The 19900-nt window shown below is 33.1% G+C and overlaps 1 long non-coding RNA gene across 2 annotated transcripts in view; it reads right to left on the reverse strand.

Annotated features, from left to right (window-relative positions):
- LOC149076044 (uncharacterized) overlaps positions 1-19661 on the reverse strand; it is a 29870-nt gene extending 10209 nt beyond the window's left edge. For both annotated transcript variants that reach the window (XR_016194200.1, XR_016194201.1), the window contains exon 1: positions 19588-19661. This is a non-coding gene — a long non-coding RNA (uncharacterized LOC149076044). The remainder of the gene's footprint in view (positions 1-19587) is intronic.
- Between the last annotated feature and the right edge of the window lie 239 nt (positions 19662-19900).

A 19900-nucleotide genomic window follows, 5' to 3' on the forward strand; every position in this document is an offset into this window, starting at 1 on the left:
CCAAAAATACATATTTTTACACCTAAGAATGTTATCTCTTGATTAAGTTTTCAATCAATGTCTTGCATTCAGACATCTCTTTTAAGGGCTTATTAATTCGATGATATCATTTCAGTCATGCATAATCATTATAAGAGGAATACTTTCCCATCTGAAATTGATGTTGTTTGTAGATAACCACAGATTATAGACTAAGACTTAAACGTAGTTACGAGGGAAGAAGTTATCCAGTACTCCTTAACAAGCTACGTGATTGAAACACTACCTTGCTTGGTCAGTCGATAAATGGATACCTGAAGAACATTCATGAGCTGTGGTGGCTGATTTCTGCGGTTGACACGTGATCACTCATGGAACATATGATGGGATGACGTTAGAGTTAGTTCGCTTTTCACGCCGTAACAAAAGCATGCTAAGATCACGAAGAATCGATCCGATTCGGGAATCAATCGATCAAAGTTAAGACAGCCGGATCTTGAAATATCGTTAAGCAAAAAGAACACTACAAGATCAGACCGGCGTGGATTGTATGTGGTGTCATTAGATTGCACTGCGATATGGAGTGAAGATTAAATCACATATATATATATATATATGGCAGTAATCTGATAGTCTAACACCAAATCACCAAATCGTATCCTAGATACGATGATTGATTTCGGGGTTGATGTTTCGTTATAGCGAGCTTCTCATATGTTGGAAGGCGTATCCGAACCGATCATATTGGACAACTTTGGAAATCATTTGCTGCTCTCTAAAATTGTTGGATATATTATCGATAGTTGGTTGACGGAAATAATTCCGCCTCCGACATTTCGCCCCGACGTTTCGTCCCTGACCGTGTGAGTGAAGAAGTGAGTGGCTATCTGAACGACCAATTGTGTGACCATATGAATGACCAGGTGAGTAGGTGAGTGACCGTACGAGTGGCCATGTCAGTGCTTTTATTAGTTTCCTCTAGCACAATATATGACCCTCTGGATGGTGGGCGCTCGGGAGTGTTCGAGGTCGCACTGGTGGGTTGTGTTTGGCGGGCAGGGGTCCAGTCCTTTGTTTGGTTGTGTGACCGTTCTTGGGACCCCCGTGGGGGAAAGATGATCTCAATATCCGGTGGGGACCTTTCAGCTTCAAATTCCTTGGAATATGAACTAGGTCATCGTTCGGTTAGGATGATGATGGCCATGTCAGTGCGTGAGCCACCATATGAGTGACAAAGTGAATTAGTGAACGTATGAGTGAACAAGTGAGTGAACGTATGAGTGACCATGTCAGGTCAGTGCATGAGTCACCATATGAGTGATGAAGTGAATGAGTGACAGAATTTCTCAGAAACAAACTTAGCTATGTGTAGCAGAACACATGCACGTCACATTCCGGCCAGTGTCATCCGAAAAAAATAATTCTGAAGAGTGATTTCACTCCTCTCCAAAATTTTAAGGAGCAGTTTTTTCAAAAAAGAGGGATATATTTTTTTATGAGAGAAATAACTCCATTAAATCATTACCTGAATTTCGAATGAGTATTTTCACTCCTCAACGAAATTTGGAGGAGTAAAAGTTAATTTGCATCCGTGAATCACGCATCTAGATGTGCATTAGTGAACCGTGATTCCGACATGCTTCAAGTTTCTTAGAGGAAATTCATTAGGTACACATGTGCAGTTTTATAGTAGTACCGTAGTAGCATGTCAACGCCACAGCATAAAGTTCATTACGTTTTTATATTAACGGAATTTCAATAAGGGACACATGTAAGCGTCGTATGAACAGTATGAACTCAGAGGAACATGAAGTCCCCCCCACATGATTTGAAAGCGTCTACCACAGTTGATTCAATCAAACCTCAAATGCTAGTGAACACTTAACACATATACAAAATAAACTGTCAAACAAGATATCGAATACCGTTTGCACATCTGCAGAGTCACTACTGGGTGCTCACATTGAACTTTATTAAACTGAAAACAAACTTGAGGAGCTGCCTCAAGCAATTTAAATTTATAACCTCGTCGTGTGTGGTTATCTCACTATAAGCCCTTACTTTCGGATGCCTTCCGCCCGGACAGCCTGCATACTAAAGGGATAAATGATTGTTCATCAATCAAATTATATGAAAATTAATCAAAACATGATGCCTTTGAAAATTAAATTTCTCAAAAAACTTAAGGCTAGTCAACTGGTAAGCTTTCTACATGAGTGCTTCTCATTTAAATGTGAGTACCACAAAATAAATTATAATATTTCACTAAACAAGATTTACCCAACTGACTTCACTATAAGGTCTCTTTTACTTTCAAACCATAATTTTTTTGTAGTCTTTTTCGTGTGTAGGCTATTAATGAACTTAATCTATCAAACATCGATTGATAGACGATAAGAGTAACGCACGTGCGTAAGCACACGATTACTTAAGGAAAGCCGAACCAATTAACAACTCTGAGAGGAGAACTAATTGATGAGCAATCAACTTGCTCCACTTAGCGACGAGAAATAACAACACGAGTAAAAACAAAAAAAAGTAGTAAAATAAAATACAAGTAAAATTCACCGCACGTTCTATTTCGCTCTCGTGTTAGCTATTATTAGGACCACGTTAAAAAACTGCCCGAGACTAAAATCCGTGAGTCTGATATCGAACAGGTTTCCTAAAATAATAATAGTAGAGAGATTGACGAGCTTAATATGCCAGTTGATGTTGTGTAAATATTTCTAAAAATATATCTGGTGTTTAACAAAGGTAAAAAAAGGAATAATAAAATTTCTAGCGAGGGTTCTAGAATTGAAATTTTTCTGCAAAAACAACACATGCAATACAAGAAAAAGAAAGACTATAAAACGAAAATAAAGCAATCTGTGCAGCTCCTTATGTCTTATTCTGTCCATCCTAAAGCTTAATAAAATTTCTGTATGAAATAAAGCAACTGCAAGCTCTGCAAATATATTTGTTTTTTTTTTAATTAGTTCAAATTTTGACAAAAATAAGGTAAATAAAAGTTGTCCAAAAAATTCAGTTTGTAATAATTTCTACAGTTTGAAAAATTAAAGTTTCAAAAAGGAAAAATTAATGTTACATAAGGCTCGAAAAAAAATGTGATGGAAGAAAATTTTGAGCACACTTTGTTAAAACGGAAGAAATACCCGTAATATGTCAAGAAAAATTCACAGAAAAATATCGTTGATTTCTCGGGGGTTTTTTTTTCAATTTTTTATGACTTTCTCAATATTTCTTTGCGACGCACGTTAATCATTTTAGCACGTTAAAACACAGCAAAAACCAAGATTCTTAATTACTCTCGACAAATTTTCGTCCAAATATTACGGAATAAATTTATTTTGGTTCAACAGAGAACAACACAAATTGCATGAAATGGGAATTTCATGATTGGTCTATTATGCAATTTTTATTTTTATATATAATTCTTTCAATTTTTTCTTTTTTTTCTTCTATACAATTTATTTTCATATTTTACCTTAATCTAAGAATGAACCATACAGATTTTACTTCTTTCGAATACACTCCGATTGGCCAAGGTCTTCTTCGACCACCTGCTTACATCTCTTTGTTGGGACAGAGCGGTGGGGCCCATGATCTGGTTTGGAGGAAGAGGATACCCTTCGAGATAGAGGTGCACACACTCTGCATACAGTAAAAATGAAATTTTTTTTTTTTTGTTCAACTGTAATTTTCTTTAATTTAAATACCGTTTTTTTCATGGTATCGACCAACTGCTACTTAACCAATATAACCTAACATCGGCCAACTGAAACTGCATTTAATTATGTCGTAAAGGAGGTAATAGATGAAGGGATTATGGGAAAAATAAAATACGTTTATATCTCGTAAGATTATATTATATATTGTGTAATTACGTTATAAGATATTCAATAAAATTATTCATTTTATAGGAATGACCCCCATAATTTATAACGATGCCTTGCATGTTTCAAGTTTTTAAATAAATCTTCCCTTTTTTTTTCAAACCGAGCACAACTGTGGTCTATCGCAATTTGCAATTTACTACCGAATGAGTCGTGTCGGAAGTGTGCACCGTGGTAGGCCCTCCGTGGTGAGACTTCCGGGAAGATTGGCTCGTATTTAGAGGCATGTTGGCATGTTTAAACAGGTCTGAATTCAAATCAACTCGAATAACGTAGAATTTCAGTTTCGTTTCTCGTTCTATTATCTCTAACTATCATCTAGTTCTATTTTCTGTCGGTGAATAAATAGACCATGATGGATGATTGGATGATCGAAATATATGAAAAAATCTATGTGGTGATGAATTCAATAAAAAAACACATATTGTATGCTATATTAAAAATCTTCAATAAGAGAAAAAGCATACTTTGATACAAAAAAAAAAAAAAAAAAAATATATATATATATATTTATTTATTTATTTATTTATCTATTTTTATGCATTTATCTATTTATTTATTACTATGTCTGATTTAGTTCATCATAAATATGTAATTAAATACGTGAAAACAATTATATATTTAATGTCAAACAAATTTCATCCTCATCTGAAAGGTTATGACAATCTGTGAGAAAACTATCTCTGGATTAAGAGAATTGTATCAATGATTTGATGCAGAGATACTCGGTACGAGAATTATCAAGTATCCGTAGGTAATCGATCAAGTCTTCGGAGAGGTCCCACTCAATCTCATCTAGGATTAATTTAATCATTCGACTGACTAGTAATTGATTATTCTCGAGAGGAAATGGATAGATTGTTAAACACGAATGGTACAAGATAATATAAATAGCATCTGACAATATATATAAATTTACAAATCACACAGAGCATGTTTTTTTTTCAAATTCTCTAAATCTCCAGAACTCATGCTTATACTTATCTTTTTTTTTACTAGAAAAATAAGGTTTCGATTTCTCTATCCTGTCAATATGCATTAAATATTTTTTTAGTTAACTTTTCTTTATTTCTCTCAAGCATCAAGTTTTCCAAGATTTTGGCAATGAATAGTGAAGGATAAAAGAATGAAATAAAATAAAAATACAATATAAATTTCGCTAACGGCGTTGTCCAGTGAAATTTTGAAAGAGACTTCCTAATGGCTAAAAAATTGCAGCTGCAAACAATTCTTTGCACGTCTCTAGCAACTCATCAAATCCGATTGCTCGAAGGGAAAAATGATTTCCGAAAGTATGATTCAATTTCTGTGTACGTTTTTGCAGGGAGAGAGATTCACACAAGAGCAGAGCGAAATAAAAAGTACGTCTCCACTCGAATTCCAAATCAAAAAAGGAAAAAAAAAACCATTTTTTTTTTCTTTTCACACAGTTTGATCGATTTGATAGATCACGTGTTAAAGAAAAACTTTATGCTTTTTAATTTTTTAACTTCAACCAATCTTATAATAGATATATATAGAGTGCATTTATGTTATATATTAAATATGGTGAAACCCCCCAATATAACAATAGTGTGCGAACCGAGAAAAAATAATGTTATAGTGGGGTTATCGTCATATTAAGAGGCAGAATATTATTATCAAAAGTGAAAAAGCACTGTTGGTACCAAGACAGAATGTCTTTATAAGTATTTATTCGCAGCAAAAAATTATAATTTAATTGATAAAATGATATTTTGATTTGATTTTTAGTGCCATCTAAAAAATATCGTTTTAGCTGTTTCAAAGTATTCTAAAAAATCGTTATAGAGGGATTTACCATAGCAAAGGATATCGTTGTATCGAGAGAAGTTTATCATTATAGTATACACAATTCTGAATAAGATTTGAAAAAATATCGTTGTAGAGGGGTTTATTATCACATCGGGTACCGTTGTAACAAAGCTTCACTGTATTGCAACTAATTTTATTCTGTTTGAATTCATTGAAGTGATTTCTTTAAAATTTCTTAAATAAATGATTACTGTGCGAATAGTGACTGATGAAGTCTTGTTCCATGTTCAGTGTAATTTTCTACATAACCGTAATACCGTCACATTTGCTTGAATTTGTTATTGTTATGACGCTATTATATTTGATGGAAAATTTTTACGAAATTTTTTTCGTATTTTAAATTTAAATAATGATGTAAATTCACTAAATATCATATCTTTATTGCCGATTGGTGTAGATATAAATTCTGGATAATGTTACAGAACCCGAGATATCCTTCTTTATCAAAAATTAAAATTTTTCTAACTAAATTGAATTAAAGTGTAGCACTCAACGGAATCAGAGAGAGTGAGAGAGAGAGAGTGAGAGACAGAGAGAAGAGAGAGGGAGAGAGAATATTATCTAATATTTTTGATAGATGGAACACATGTAAAATGCATGTAAGTACGATTTCACCAGTGGCTCTGAGCCAAACGCACTCCTAAGTGTTGTTATAAAGCAATGGGAAATATTTCATAATTTATTAACTGTTTGCTTAATTAATATTGAACAGCTGTAATCTTGTAATCATATATCGTAGAGAAAAAAATAAATTACTGGTAGATATACGGTTTTCAAAATCTATGAAATAAAATGAGATAGGAACAAACCTTTAATTACTTAATTAAAGGTTTGTTACAGGATTAGCCATCCTGTTTTTTCTATTGTAAAACAAGAAAAAAATTGAATACGAATCTGCATTCGTTGAAGTAAAACTCGTTTCGATAGAGAAAATCTTAGGAAGTATTTTAAGAAAATTTCAAACCTCCGAATACTTAGGCTTTCTAATGAAAGTCTCAAGAATGTGTGTGCGTAAGCTGCAGTTGATCGGTAAGATGATTAATCTACGAGCGAATCATTACGACTCTTCAAAAGAAAGATTTTTCTCTTCAACAAACTGCTTTGAGTAACTTCCACTCACTCTCTCTAACCAGAACTTTATAAATCTAGTTGAGAAGCGATTTGATGGTCTTTCGCGGTGAGATTCGCCGAAATTTGTGTCTAATCGCCTGAAAATGCAATGAATTAAACGCTTCTAATACAATGCCCGGAATTTTGGAACTCTTCTCGGGTATTAATCCAAATACAAAGATTCTTATAACCTAAGTACTTAAAACATCGAATACAGCAGATTCGGTAGGAAGATTCAATTTAATTTGGGTATCACAGTGTTAATATGTCTGTGTGTGCGCGCGCGCATGTGTGTGTGGTCATATAATATCATTAACTACCGGGAATGATTTTATTCAACGAACACTTTTCTATTCCCTCAGATAAGTTTACATAGGAATAATTCCAAAATATGGAATTCCTTTACAACGAAATTTCGTTATAACGAGGTGATCTCTCGGGTCTCTTGGAGTTTGTTATAACAGGATTCGACTGCATCATATCATATTTTACTTTAAATTTGAAATCGAATTTTCAAATTGTTGTGTCTACATTGGACAAACACCGTAAAACATCGTATATATAAAAATAAATACAAATACAACGTCACAACAGGCAGAATGCCCAATAAGGTGACTGAGAAAAAGATGTCCATAACAAATACAAATACAAATACAACGCCACAACAGGCAAATTGCCCAACGAGGTGGCTGCATCATGGATCCCCGAGCCCCTACCTACTACTGCTACACCACACCCCCCCCCCCCGCGGAACCCCCCAACGAATCGTTACATGCGGGAATGTGCGTGTACGTGTAGTGCAACCTGACGTAAAGTTTTTTTGTTTTCTGTGTAATGCTTGTTATGTGTAGTGCTGTCATCTGGCCCCAGTTTTACTAACTATGAGTGAAGTGTTATGATTGAATGATTTATCGAGTAGGACACTCTCTGTGGCGAGACTTTTTAACGGGGAGATCGGCTCGCATTTGCGTCTTGAAGTTGGGAACCACAGAAAACCAACTTCAGCCGACCACCACTGTGGGGTTCGAACCCGGATCCTCGCATCACGAGTCCGGCACTATAACAAATATGGATGTCATATATTTCAAAAATTACAGCAACCCAATTAAAAACACAATCACAAAAATTATAAACACAATCACAAAAATTATAAACACAATCACAAAAATTATAAACACTATATACACATGATAAAATATTATACAATGCCCATAAAGAACATTATGGTTGTCTTATTCTAAGTATGGATAGCTTCTCGATTTACCCCAACATGTTTATCGTATTTCTTTTTAAACGTAAACGCTTCAAGAGTTTACCATGTTGGACCCAATCGAATGCCTTCTGGAAATCAAGGTAAACAACATCTACATTATTGCTCTAACCCGAAGTCTTAGTCACGTGAACGTGATCATAGAAGCAAAGGAGGTCTATCCACTGCACAAACTGCCTTTTGATGGTAATTTCCAAAATTTTCGAGAGGGAGCTCGTCATATTCACTGGACGATAATTCAACACAGCTTCTCCGCTACCCTTCTTAAATATCGGAACAACATTAGCAAGTTTACAATCCCTTGGAATGATACCCTCAGCAACACTACTCCTGTATATCCGTGCGACTGGCCCTAACAATTCATTAACACATTTCCTGAGGACCCTGGGATATATATCATCTGGTCCTAGCGATTTGCTCGCACATATATTTTTTAGAAGATTTAGAACCTCCACATCTTCCACTTGAATATCGTTGAGGGTTTCATTCCCCCATGCAACACCTGTATATTGAATATCATTATCTCTGTTTAAAACCGACGCGAAACCGCCTCGCTAGACGGTCAGCTGTGTGTATATAAGTTACCGCTGAAGTGCAGAAATCAGTTTTTCCACAGATTATCTATGTCTCAAATCAGTTAATCAGCAGATTAGCTAGGTAATCTTCACGTTAACGACCATTTCAAGTTTACTGATACAATATTTGAATATTTAAGTTATTTTTATCCAAATTTCTTTTATTCACCAAAGTAATTCCTTTCAGTGATTTTCAAAACCAAAACAAAGTTTCAAATGATTGGGAAAAATTAATTAGTAATTTTGCAGTGTGATCGCATTCCTATGAGCTTAAATTGATATTGGTGTTGCAGTATTTTTATTTTAATCATAGAATGATATGATAGGGTGAGTTAAAAATATTTCAAACGAATACTGTCAAGAAAATAACAAGTTATAATCGTAATTATCTGCTTATAATCCACAGATTATGCTTTAAAAAATCGGAATTGTTCAGATGGATGCTTATTTTCTTTGGCGTTTTCGTGATAAATCGTGATAAAAAAAAACTGTGGAATTTTCAAGATCTATTCCCGAAAAATCGAGAAAAGAAACGGATGCAAGAGAAAAAGAACGTTTTACGATAAACACAATGCTCATGACTCGGTCCTTCAAATCATGTATCGTATATTACCTCTCCATAAGAGGTCATATCTAAATTGTTCTCATAGAAAATCCCTTCAACTCTATCACAAGTGGAATAAGCAACGGAATGTGAGAGATAAATAATGCCAGTGAAAAAAAAGTATAGAAGCATGAATTTTTAAAAATACGGAAATGATGTGTAAACTTCACTTTCATCTGTGAAAAGTTTTTGCTAGGTTGGGACGGAAAACGAACACACACACACACACTAAATATACGAACATGCATAACTTAATAATTTTTGCGACGCGTAAAACTTTCCCATAAAAATAAAACAACAACCACGTCGTTTTTCATATCATAACAAACCCATAAAGTACACATGAAACGCAAAAAAGAAGAAAGAAAAAGAATCTGAAGAAACCCAGTAAAAACTAGAGTATGATAGATAGATAACAAATCTACGCACGCAGATTTACTGGAGAAGTTATCCGGAAAATAAAGATATATAAAACCACGGTGAGTTTTTGCGGATTAAAAAAAAGGAAATAAAATCAAGACTGTGGGAAGTTCTTATTGGTTTCTATTTTATACGGCTTGTCCTTGTAAAGTTTTATTTTTGTTTCATTTTTCTTCGAGCGCTTCCCCGTATATCTCTTCTTCTCTTTCGGCTTCTTCATTCCCAACGTAAGGACTTGCCCATGTCTTCACTTAAAAAATTCATGACTGAATTCGTTGACTCGGATATGGGGCTTGAATTTTTTAGTAGTGCTTATTCTTTTCCACTAAAAAAAATAAAATAAAATAAATACAAAAAAAAAAAAAAAAAAAACCCCTTGCTGCCAATGTATTTCTTTCGTTTGGAGGTGAAATATGTGCAAATTGGTGGGATTGGAATTCCGATATCAGTTGTGGGACTCTCTAGGAGACGTTTTCTAATTTTTCAATTTCAACCGAAGACCCTCCTTTTACATTACATCTCTTATACTTCTTTGCTATTTTTCTTTATTTTATTTTTCTTCACTTCAGAGGAATTTGTAAAATGAAAGGAGGGGGAAAAGGGAAGTTGGAAGTAGGATTTTTTTATTCTGATTTGTCTAAACTTGAATTGTTCAGTAATTTTTCTCTGAAATTCAAGTTCTTTTTTTGTTTTGTTTTTCTGTTAAATAACTATATGCAGTGAAATCTCGCTACAACGATACCCCATATAACGATAAATCCTTTTACAACGATATTTTTTTAACTCTTGTCTGGGATTACCTACAGTATGATTTTAAACGCCTCCTAATACATTGATATCATTTACTGCGGTGTATCCCTCAATAACGATATTCTTTGAACAGATTTCGAAACCGCTACAACTTTTTTTCAAAATTTCTCTCAAAATCAGCTTCAATATATTTTTTAAATTCTTTTAAACAGTTTTCCTTCCTTCAAGGATTTTAACAGCATTTTTCACTATCTATTTTCCGAAAGTGCTAATAGAAATACCGAAATGCCAGCTACTGCGTAGTATACGATAGTGCTGTACGATTTACCACTTTACAGTGTGAAACAATTTACTGAATTTAATTAACTAACTAATCAATTTGAAATTTTTACAGAAAATAAGTTTATATATGCATTTTAAAATCTATAAACACATTTAATGGTGGCATTAACAACGCCAGCTCAGAAGGGATAGCAATAACAGCATAAATTCGATGGTGATTGATGATGATGCTGTCTTTCGACATGACGATAACATCTCTGCAACGACAGATGGTCCGCAGACCATCGTTACATGGAACTTTGGATGTATATAATGTTCAGATTTTTAATAAGAGTAACTCAAAATACATTTTTGCTCATGGCAAGATGTATCATAACCGGTTTTAGATTTTCTTATACGGATTGACACTTTTTTTGCGCATTGTTGCGTATTAATACACAAAATATGTATTAATCCGCCAAATCACGAAGTATCTGTAAATGAATAAATCTTTATAGTTGATACTGTACCTTCATAAGAACACAATAATATAAAAGTTATTGTTGACAATGTATTCTCTGAATCAAGTCATTTAATTTTGATCCTTTAAATTACGAATGATTGGGGATTAACATTGCCGAATAGCAATGACATGAAAAATTTATCGTTCAGTCGTAATCGAATAATTTCGAATATATTCAATTTACCTTATTACAAATATTGAATCTATCTTATAAAAAATAGTGAAACTATCTTATAAAAAATATTGAATGTATCTCTTCAAAAATATTCAAAATCTATGCTATCAGAAATATTCAGTACTTTTTTACATTCAATAGCACTGCTGAACACTAGTTCTATTGTCGAAGATGTTTCAGTGATTTGAAGGTAGAATTTGGGTATTGATTCCAAATATCGCATTGGTGATTTCAGATTGGCTCTAGTTTTTGAAATACAATGAAAATTAAACTTCGACAGAAAAACCGAAGCACCATACAAATCACATTAATATTGCGTGAAATTCAAATCCGTGGTAAATATAAGATCAATACACGTAGATCAGTGATGTCTGCTGTAGCCTGATGATATTAATGCAATAATATTGCGAAATAGTAAAATAAGTAAAAAATTAAAAGTAAAAATTTCACGCGAAAAATAGTGGTTGCAGACTGCACTGAAATGTTGAGAGTATGTGTTATCTGAAAAACTAGAGCCAATGCGGCAAAATCAACAGTATAAACACCGGTTTTGAAATAAGCAGCCCCCAATGTACTCTAAAACCGTTAAAATTTCCTTGACGTGATTACTTTTTGAGCAGTGTAACGACAAAACTATGGTATAATGGTTAGAAATCTTTCTCTATACGTATAGGTTGGACGTATCTTTTAAGAAATAGCGAAAGTATATAAATACATCAAAAGTTCCATAACAGTGTGCGAAATGAGATGATGTACCATTATGGTGACTGAAATCCACATTTACATAAGTTTGCTGATGAAACATTTTTATAGCAACTTTATTATCAGACAAGTGTCACTGAAATATATAATAACTATATAAATACAATAAGTTATTATATATTTCAGTGATATATATATATATATATATATATATAATAACTTATTGTATTTATATAGTTATTATATATTAACTATAACTCATACACGAATTTAAAAAAAAACAGATGTATGTATAATTTTATGATGATTTTTTTTATAAGGAGCAATGAGTGAAAATTTGTTTACCAGTTAAACCCATTTTCCGTGTATATAAAGTAAGAAAAATAGAATTTATCTCTACATCAAACAAGGGAAACAAATATATTCGCTGAAATAGTATTTGATTGAATATATCGTTTTATACGTTTTTGTACGAAGGCCTTTCATTGCAAAACTACGATATCGAAAAGAAACGTTCAAATTTAGTTCCAAATTTTATATACATATACTTCACTTCGGGCAAAAAAGCAAAAGAAAAACTAAATTAGGTTTACTTTAGGAACTTCTGTAAAATTATTCTTGTTTCACGCTATGTATATGTATGGGAACACCACACTCTTTTCGTTCCTATCCGCGAGAGGTTTTGTACGTATATCGCTCCACCTAAATAACTGCATTACTTCTGGGCATAAATATCGAATAGCCCTACGTGCAAAGTAATTCTTGACTTCACTGAAATGAACTATGTTTCTTTATTGACGGGGAGTATTAAAGAAAATATTTCTTGTGGAATATAAATAAATACGGTGCTTTTTTTTGGAAGACAAAAAGAGAACATGCGCGAATATCAACAACTATTAGGATAACAAAGTGAAACGAATACAGCCGCTACTGGTTATATTTGAATTTTCTTTGAAATTTTACAAAATGAAATTTTGTTTCAATTTTCCCTCATCATTTTTTCAAAGGAATACCGGGACTGAAATATTTCCGAGGAAGATACCCTGAAGTTCTTCTGAAATATTTCTTTATGGAAATAAAATCACAACTTTGTACGAGTTTGAGAGCTTTTTCTTGATGGATCTTATGTGAAACTGTATTGAGTTTATTATGTTTAGTTTGAGGACACATGAATTATATTGATTGATGAACTATCACCGTGTTATTTTTTTAAAAAATTTTAATTTATATGATCATGTGAAACAAGATTTTGTTTATTTTGTAGGGATATGAAATCTATTGTTATTGGTTCAATTGATGTCGGAAATAAGAATTTTGTTGAAGATAAAACTGTTAACTAAATTTTAAAAAAAAAATTAATTAATTGAATTTTATCGAAATTAAAATTGTCACGAGGATTTTATTAAAGCTAAAGTGTTGAGAGAATTTTTGCAAAGCTAAAAATTTGGTGACTTTTAACAAAGCTAACATTGAGTGAATTTTGTTAATGATAAAACTGTCAAGAGTTTTTCACAGCAGTTGTTTTGAGAGAAATTTTTTATGAGGCATTGTTTTTACTAAAAAAATAAAAGCTTCAAAGTCATTTTTATGTACTGAAAATGCGTATAGCTATCGCTAATTGATTTAAAAAAAAACTTATATCCGAAAACTCCAAAATACGACGTGAGAGGCGATAACGAATCTGACCTTCTGTTGTCGTCAAGATGACGATAAAATCTAAAGACGAGTTGACGCTGGTGAAAGTTATTCATACATATATATTCACAGACTAAAAATGGAACATTAAAAAAAAAACCTTTTGATCTTAAAATATGATTAAATAGCTGTCATTTCTAAATGTTATCATATCAATGCATAAACAGTGAGGTATCTGTCAAAAATCAATCTATCACATCATCGTTTTAAGACAGGGACACACTGAATGCACTTAGATTACGAAAAACATATGATTATCTATAGCATTCGAAATTCAGATTGATTCTTCTTCTATATAATTCACACTCATAAATATTTAACACTTGATAAATATAGTGTGTGTGCGTGCGATAGTCTCTTGAAGGATATTCATATGAACACCATGATGGAGGAAAAATTGATTTACAGCAGTGTATTTTCATTTTCTTTTTCTATATCATTTCGTATTACCGAAACTTGGGAAAAATCTGAAGTTCTCACATATATTTTGATGATAAGAAATCGGTGAAATATTTTTCCCCCTTCAAAACTCTATGCTCGAATGAGTTTATTTATTTAAATTTAAATATTATGTTACGCAAATGGTAAATGTTATGAATCCGCGATTATTATACATAAAAACAGTTTATTATGCATAATCGCTGAGCATTCTAGTAAGTTTGATAAATTTCCCTAAATTCATCACTTTTGCCGGCAATTAAACGGGGCAACCAAGCATCGTTGGTTGACCATTTGATCATTTTTGTCATTTTCGGTCATTTTCTGCACACGAGGGCTAATTAGACCGGGACGTACAATTTATTGCCGATTCTGAACGGCAGGCTTGTTTTTTATACTCGTCGAGGGGTTGGTGTGCTAACCCCCTCGATGGGAGACTCCTTGCGGTAGCAATTTTTAGTCGTTGGTAAATTTAATTACAAAAATAATTATTATTTTTACCGGTAATTATGTATAATACCCACATGCCGCCTCTTTAATAAAATGATAAATCGCACTATATGATATATATTTACTATGCACGAATCAGACTCATTTGATTATTTCATACATATTAAATTACCCAATTGCACAATGGTATATTATGAATAATCACAGAAAAAGGCGATAAATTTCAAGTAATACAGAAGACTGGATGTTGTGAAGATATTTGAGATGTTAATTTTTTTTTCTCTCATCTCTGCCTCTACCGGGAGTCGAACCCGGTTCCCTCGATTGCCGGACGAGTGCTCTGACCACTAAGCTACAGAGGAAATAGAGATTTTCCTTCGCTAGAGCGTATATATGCCGAACGGAACCGTGCAATGGACGGTGAAACCGATCAGCTAATAGCTCATGGACGACGAGCCACCAGAGGGCTATATATATGACATGAATGGATGAACATGAATTTATTAACAAGTGGAGAGCGACATTCATGTCATAAATTTCAAGTATTTATCAAATTTAACAACAGCGCTTGGTAATTGTGCACAATCGACAGTGAAAGTCATAATGTTTTCAGTATTAATCAAATTTACCAACGCTTTGGTATTATGCATATTCACGGGTAAAGTGATAAATTTATCATGCATCGGTTATTATGAATAATCACCAATCGCCTCTGTGTAAGTTGATTACGTTTATCGCTTTTATCGATGATCATGAATAATGCACAAGCTTCGTTGGTAAATTTGATGAATACTAAACCAAAGGCTATAATATTACGGCGCTTGGATAAAATGCAGAATCACCGGTAAAATTGATATATTTAGGGTAATTTATCAATTTTTCCAGTTATCGGTGAGTATGCTTGATAGCCTGTTATTATGCATAATATAACCGGATTTATCTTAACCATATAGCATACTATACATCACCGTGACATATATAACTAAAATACTTCATTCATTTCTCTCTCTGAAAAAAACAACTATATTATATATTCTATTTTTATTCTAGTAATTTGTTTTGAAAAACCTTTAAATACCATAATTTTGCTTCTCAAAGTTTCTTAAAAAGTTGTAGATGTATGTCATCATCAGTTTAATGTGAGAAAATCCACTTATATCTTCTAGAAAATTAATCAAAGCATTTGATGTGCTAAATTCTTAGGGGTCCTAGAAACGCATTTCTGTTCTTGCTTTCTGATTGGTCTCAGAATTAGATTTCACCCGAAGGGCAAGATCATCTTTTGATCTCAAAATTTCTCTGAACTGCATCAATGGCAACCAAAGGAAAGTTGAAATATTTCACTTTCACGCAACTCGGCCTATGGTGGGAGAAAGAGATGGCAGTATTTCTCGCGACTGTCAGGCGTAAATTTCTGCCTTAGAATTTGAATAGAGAGCATGTGTGTGTGCGTGTGTAACCCCATCCTTCGGAAATATGATGTTCCATTTCGGCTGAATTGGTTGCTATGAATAAATCAGGTACATATGAAATGGGAACAGAATGTTTTGCCGAAGGGCACGTACAACCAGTATAGTACGTAGAAGTTTTGGCGTGTGCTTTTACCCGAAGAGCTAACCTAACGCGCAATCGTAACATCGCCATAAGTACCAAGTGCATTCACTCTATTTTCTCGTAGCCCCTTGAGAATAAGAGAGTCGCGAGTCTGAAGAGATAAATTATTAAATGCTTGTAATTGCACTGCATGATAATTAGGGAGGACGGCTCGTGACTATATAACGGAAAAATGACAAGCTTTCCGAGATAACTATGCTCTTAAAAACATTTCGACGTTCAAAGATGCATGCTTATCATTGCCTAAAATGGAGGACCTCTTGTAGTTTTGTGAACATCCAATACGCTTTAAAATGCGACCATCAAATAAATAAGTAATCTATTGAAAAGACTGCTACATGTTCAGAAGGTATCCATTAATCCATATAAAAGTTTTACTATAAATTCAAAATTCAACTACAACGAGTATTGATTTTTTAATGGTTTAAATCTGAAGTTATCTTTGAAGTGGAGAAAAATTAATTGTCACTAAACGATAGTAAATGGTGTGACAGTATCATTTTCATGAATTTCACGCCGATGCCATTTCATCATTTTCAAGAAATAAAAGTAATAGAATCTTTAAAATTTTGAAGAAAAAATAATTGAAATGAAAAGATATAAGGAATTCTTTCGCTAGAAAAGAAACAAAAATATTAATTCTGAAACAAGTGAAAATCTCTTTTTGAGGTCAAATTGACCATATTTGCTAGGTCAGCTCAACGCATGGGCCAACCGTGGTGTCGTCTAGAGGTTTCAGGTGCACGAGTCTCTCGTAAAAATGAGATCAAAACTACAAAAAAAATTATATTCAATTTCATAGCAAAAATATAAAATTCACAATTACCAGGGACAGTGAATGAACGTCTACTAGCAGGGACGCATGAACATTAACTTGGGAGTCTTTGTTCCAGGGCTCTCTCAGAGCAATCTCATTGCATTTTCCCACCCGGGAACCTCATGTGTGGGGGTAGCCCTCGTGCTAGTAACATTTGATGTAAAAAAAGTATGTTGGTACTTCTAGCTAGGTAGGGACCAGAACTTTCATGCACATTGTGTGAAGAGCGTCCAATTTTTATGAAAATTCGTGAAGGGAACTTGCGCAAAAAGTGGTCTCTTCAGCGGAGTTATCCCCATTATCAGAAGTTTAATACCATCAAAAGACAATCAGCATTGTAAAAAAAATGGTCCGGTAGGCAGAGTGACGTGTTATCCGGGTTACCCGCTGAAGAGGCTTGACTGTATATCCGAATTATAGTAAATTTTTTCCCATATACTTTATCACGCTTTCACCGAAATAATTTCCGAAACAAGTGAAATATGATGATATACCAAACTAATTTATTGTATGAGACATAAAGCGCAATAAAAAAATGGATGATGTATGTGCGTGAGCCCACCATTTATTAATTTAATAAACACACGTATTTAAAAGCACTTGATATTAAAACAAACATCATAACAGATAAGAAAGTACTGATAAAAATAACAATACTGTGCAAATACGTTTTTTTCTTTGTCATAAGACTTCTAAAACCAGTTTTTCATATCAATATTTAAAAATGGTCATGATTATATAAAAATTAGAAGACATAAAAATGAATGAAACTATATTATTGCATACTGTACAGTATTTACAATAAAAAAAATCTGGACCAAGCTAAATATATGTACATTCCGCCGAGTAAATTATGAAATAAGATTTGCATTTTCTTTCTACATTTTATTCAATCCGTTACTATTGTTTATAACTATTGATGTGATGCGCTAAAAAATGAAGTAAATCATCATTTTTTTTTTTCACGTCGGTAAGTATGTTTTAAAAAATCCCTGGCATTAAAGTATTTAAGGGTATATTTATTTTGAAAAGAAGCAAAATTAAAGTTATAAATTGAGTTAACACTCTTTTCTGCTACTTTTCTTATATACTGTAAAGCAGGTGCGGGGGAATGGAGTGTTCAACGCATGGCCCTCGGGCCAAATGTGGTCCTCGAAGGTTGTTGCAGTGATCCGCCGATGAAATGGCTAAAACATTACAGAAGGTACAGAAATGCTGATAAAATTTCCTCATTGAAAAAATATATTATATTCTATATTATTTGTATTAAAAAATATAGAATTGGTGAGAGAAGTAATTTATACAAATACAAATACAAGGCAAAATGCCCAACGAGGTGGCTGAGAAAAGAATGTCCATAAAAAATATGGATGTCATATATTTCCAAAATACAGCAACTCAATTAAAAATGCAATTACAAACAATATATATACATGACAAACATTAACAGAATATGGAATAATTTCCTCAATAATTCTAGAATTATTGAGGAAAAATTCATTATTGAAAGAAATAATTTTAAAACAAATAAGATAAATCATTTCATAACTATTGAAAAGATAATTTCAGAATTAGTGTGATAGAAGTGCTTCGAAATTCATGAAAATCCATAACTTCCAAAATAAATATGGAAGAAGAATTTTAAGATTTAGGGAAAATATTTTTAGATTTAATGAAAAAGTTTCTTTTAGATGTAATGAAAAAGTTTCTTTTAGATGTAATGAAAACATTTCTTTTAGATTTAATGAAAAAATTTCTTTTAGGTTTAATGAAAAAGTTTCTTTTAGGTTTAATGAAAAAGTTTCTTTTAGATTTAAATGATGAACTTTTTAATGAAAAATGTTTTCATAATTAATGGAAAATATTTGCAGAATTAATGGGAAATAAAACCCCTATTAACGGACATTCATCAGATGCAGTTAATCCCCCCCCCCCTTTACGGCCAAATGATAACTATGTTTTTTAAACCCATGATTAAGGGTCACTCCTCTTTTACGGACGGATGCTTTTATCTCACCAACGCCTCTCAAAGAGAGGTTTTACTGTACTTGCAGAATTGACGAAAAATATTTGCAGACATATTGAAAGAAATATTTTCGGAATTAATGAAAATTCACATTTAATTTAAAAAAAATACCGAATTGATAAAAATTCACATTAAAAATAATTCCAGAGTTAATGAAAATGCATATTCGCTTTGAAAATAATCTGAAAATAAATCATGTTCTCAAATAAAACAAGCCCCCATTACATTCGAAGCCCTGGGCCTCGTTTTCGACCCACCCGTTAAGGCGCCACTGCATGAATCCAGATACCGCAAAATGTTGGCCCCCGGGTTTCTTCGAGATTTTTTTTTTGCCCACAGTATCTCAAAGGTTGAAGAACCCTGTTCTCTCTAAAGATAATATAAAAATATTCTAAATTCAAAATTGAATTTATACGATGATTTTATGAATTTTTTTTGCTACGTACCAAGAACTATGTATATTCCGGAAACATCCGACTATCCGTGCGTGATATGACACTCTCTCTTTGAACAAAGTCGCGAGTCTGTCTCATCGAATAAAGTGTTGCCCATATCCTTTTACTTTTTATTTGACTATTTTCTACCTCTGGCTATTTGCAAGCATCATGAGGCAGATGTTCCATAGCGGCCATCTGCTCGGCAAAGTTATTTTGATGAGATCTCGATCATTTCGCTTGACTTTACTTGAGAAGTTAATGATCTTGGGCAATGCCCTGGTGGTTGGACAGCCATAGTGTTGCTTTACTAGTCGCTTGAAAG

The sequence above is a fragment of the Pholcus phalangioides genome, unplaced genomic scaffold, assembly GCF_987345545.1.
Source record: "Pholcus phalangioides strain wild (caught in Gottingen) unplaced genomic scaffold, Ppha-v1.0 ptg000015l_1, whole genome shotgun sequence".
Classification (NCBI taxonomy): Eukaryota; Metazoa; Arthropoda; class Arachnida; order Araneae; family Pholcidae; genus Pholcus; species Pholcus phalangioides.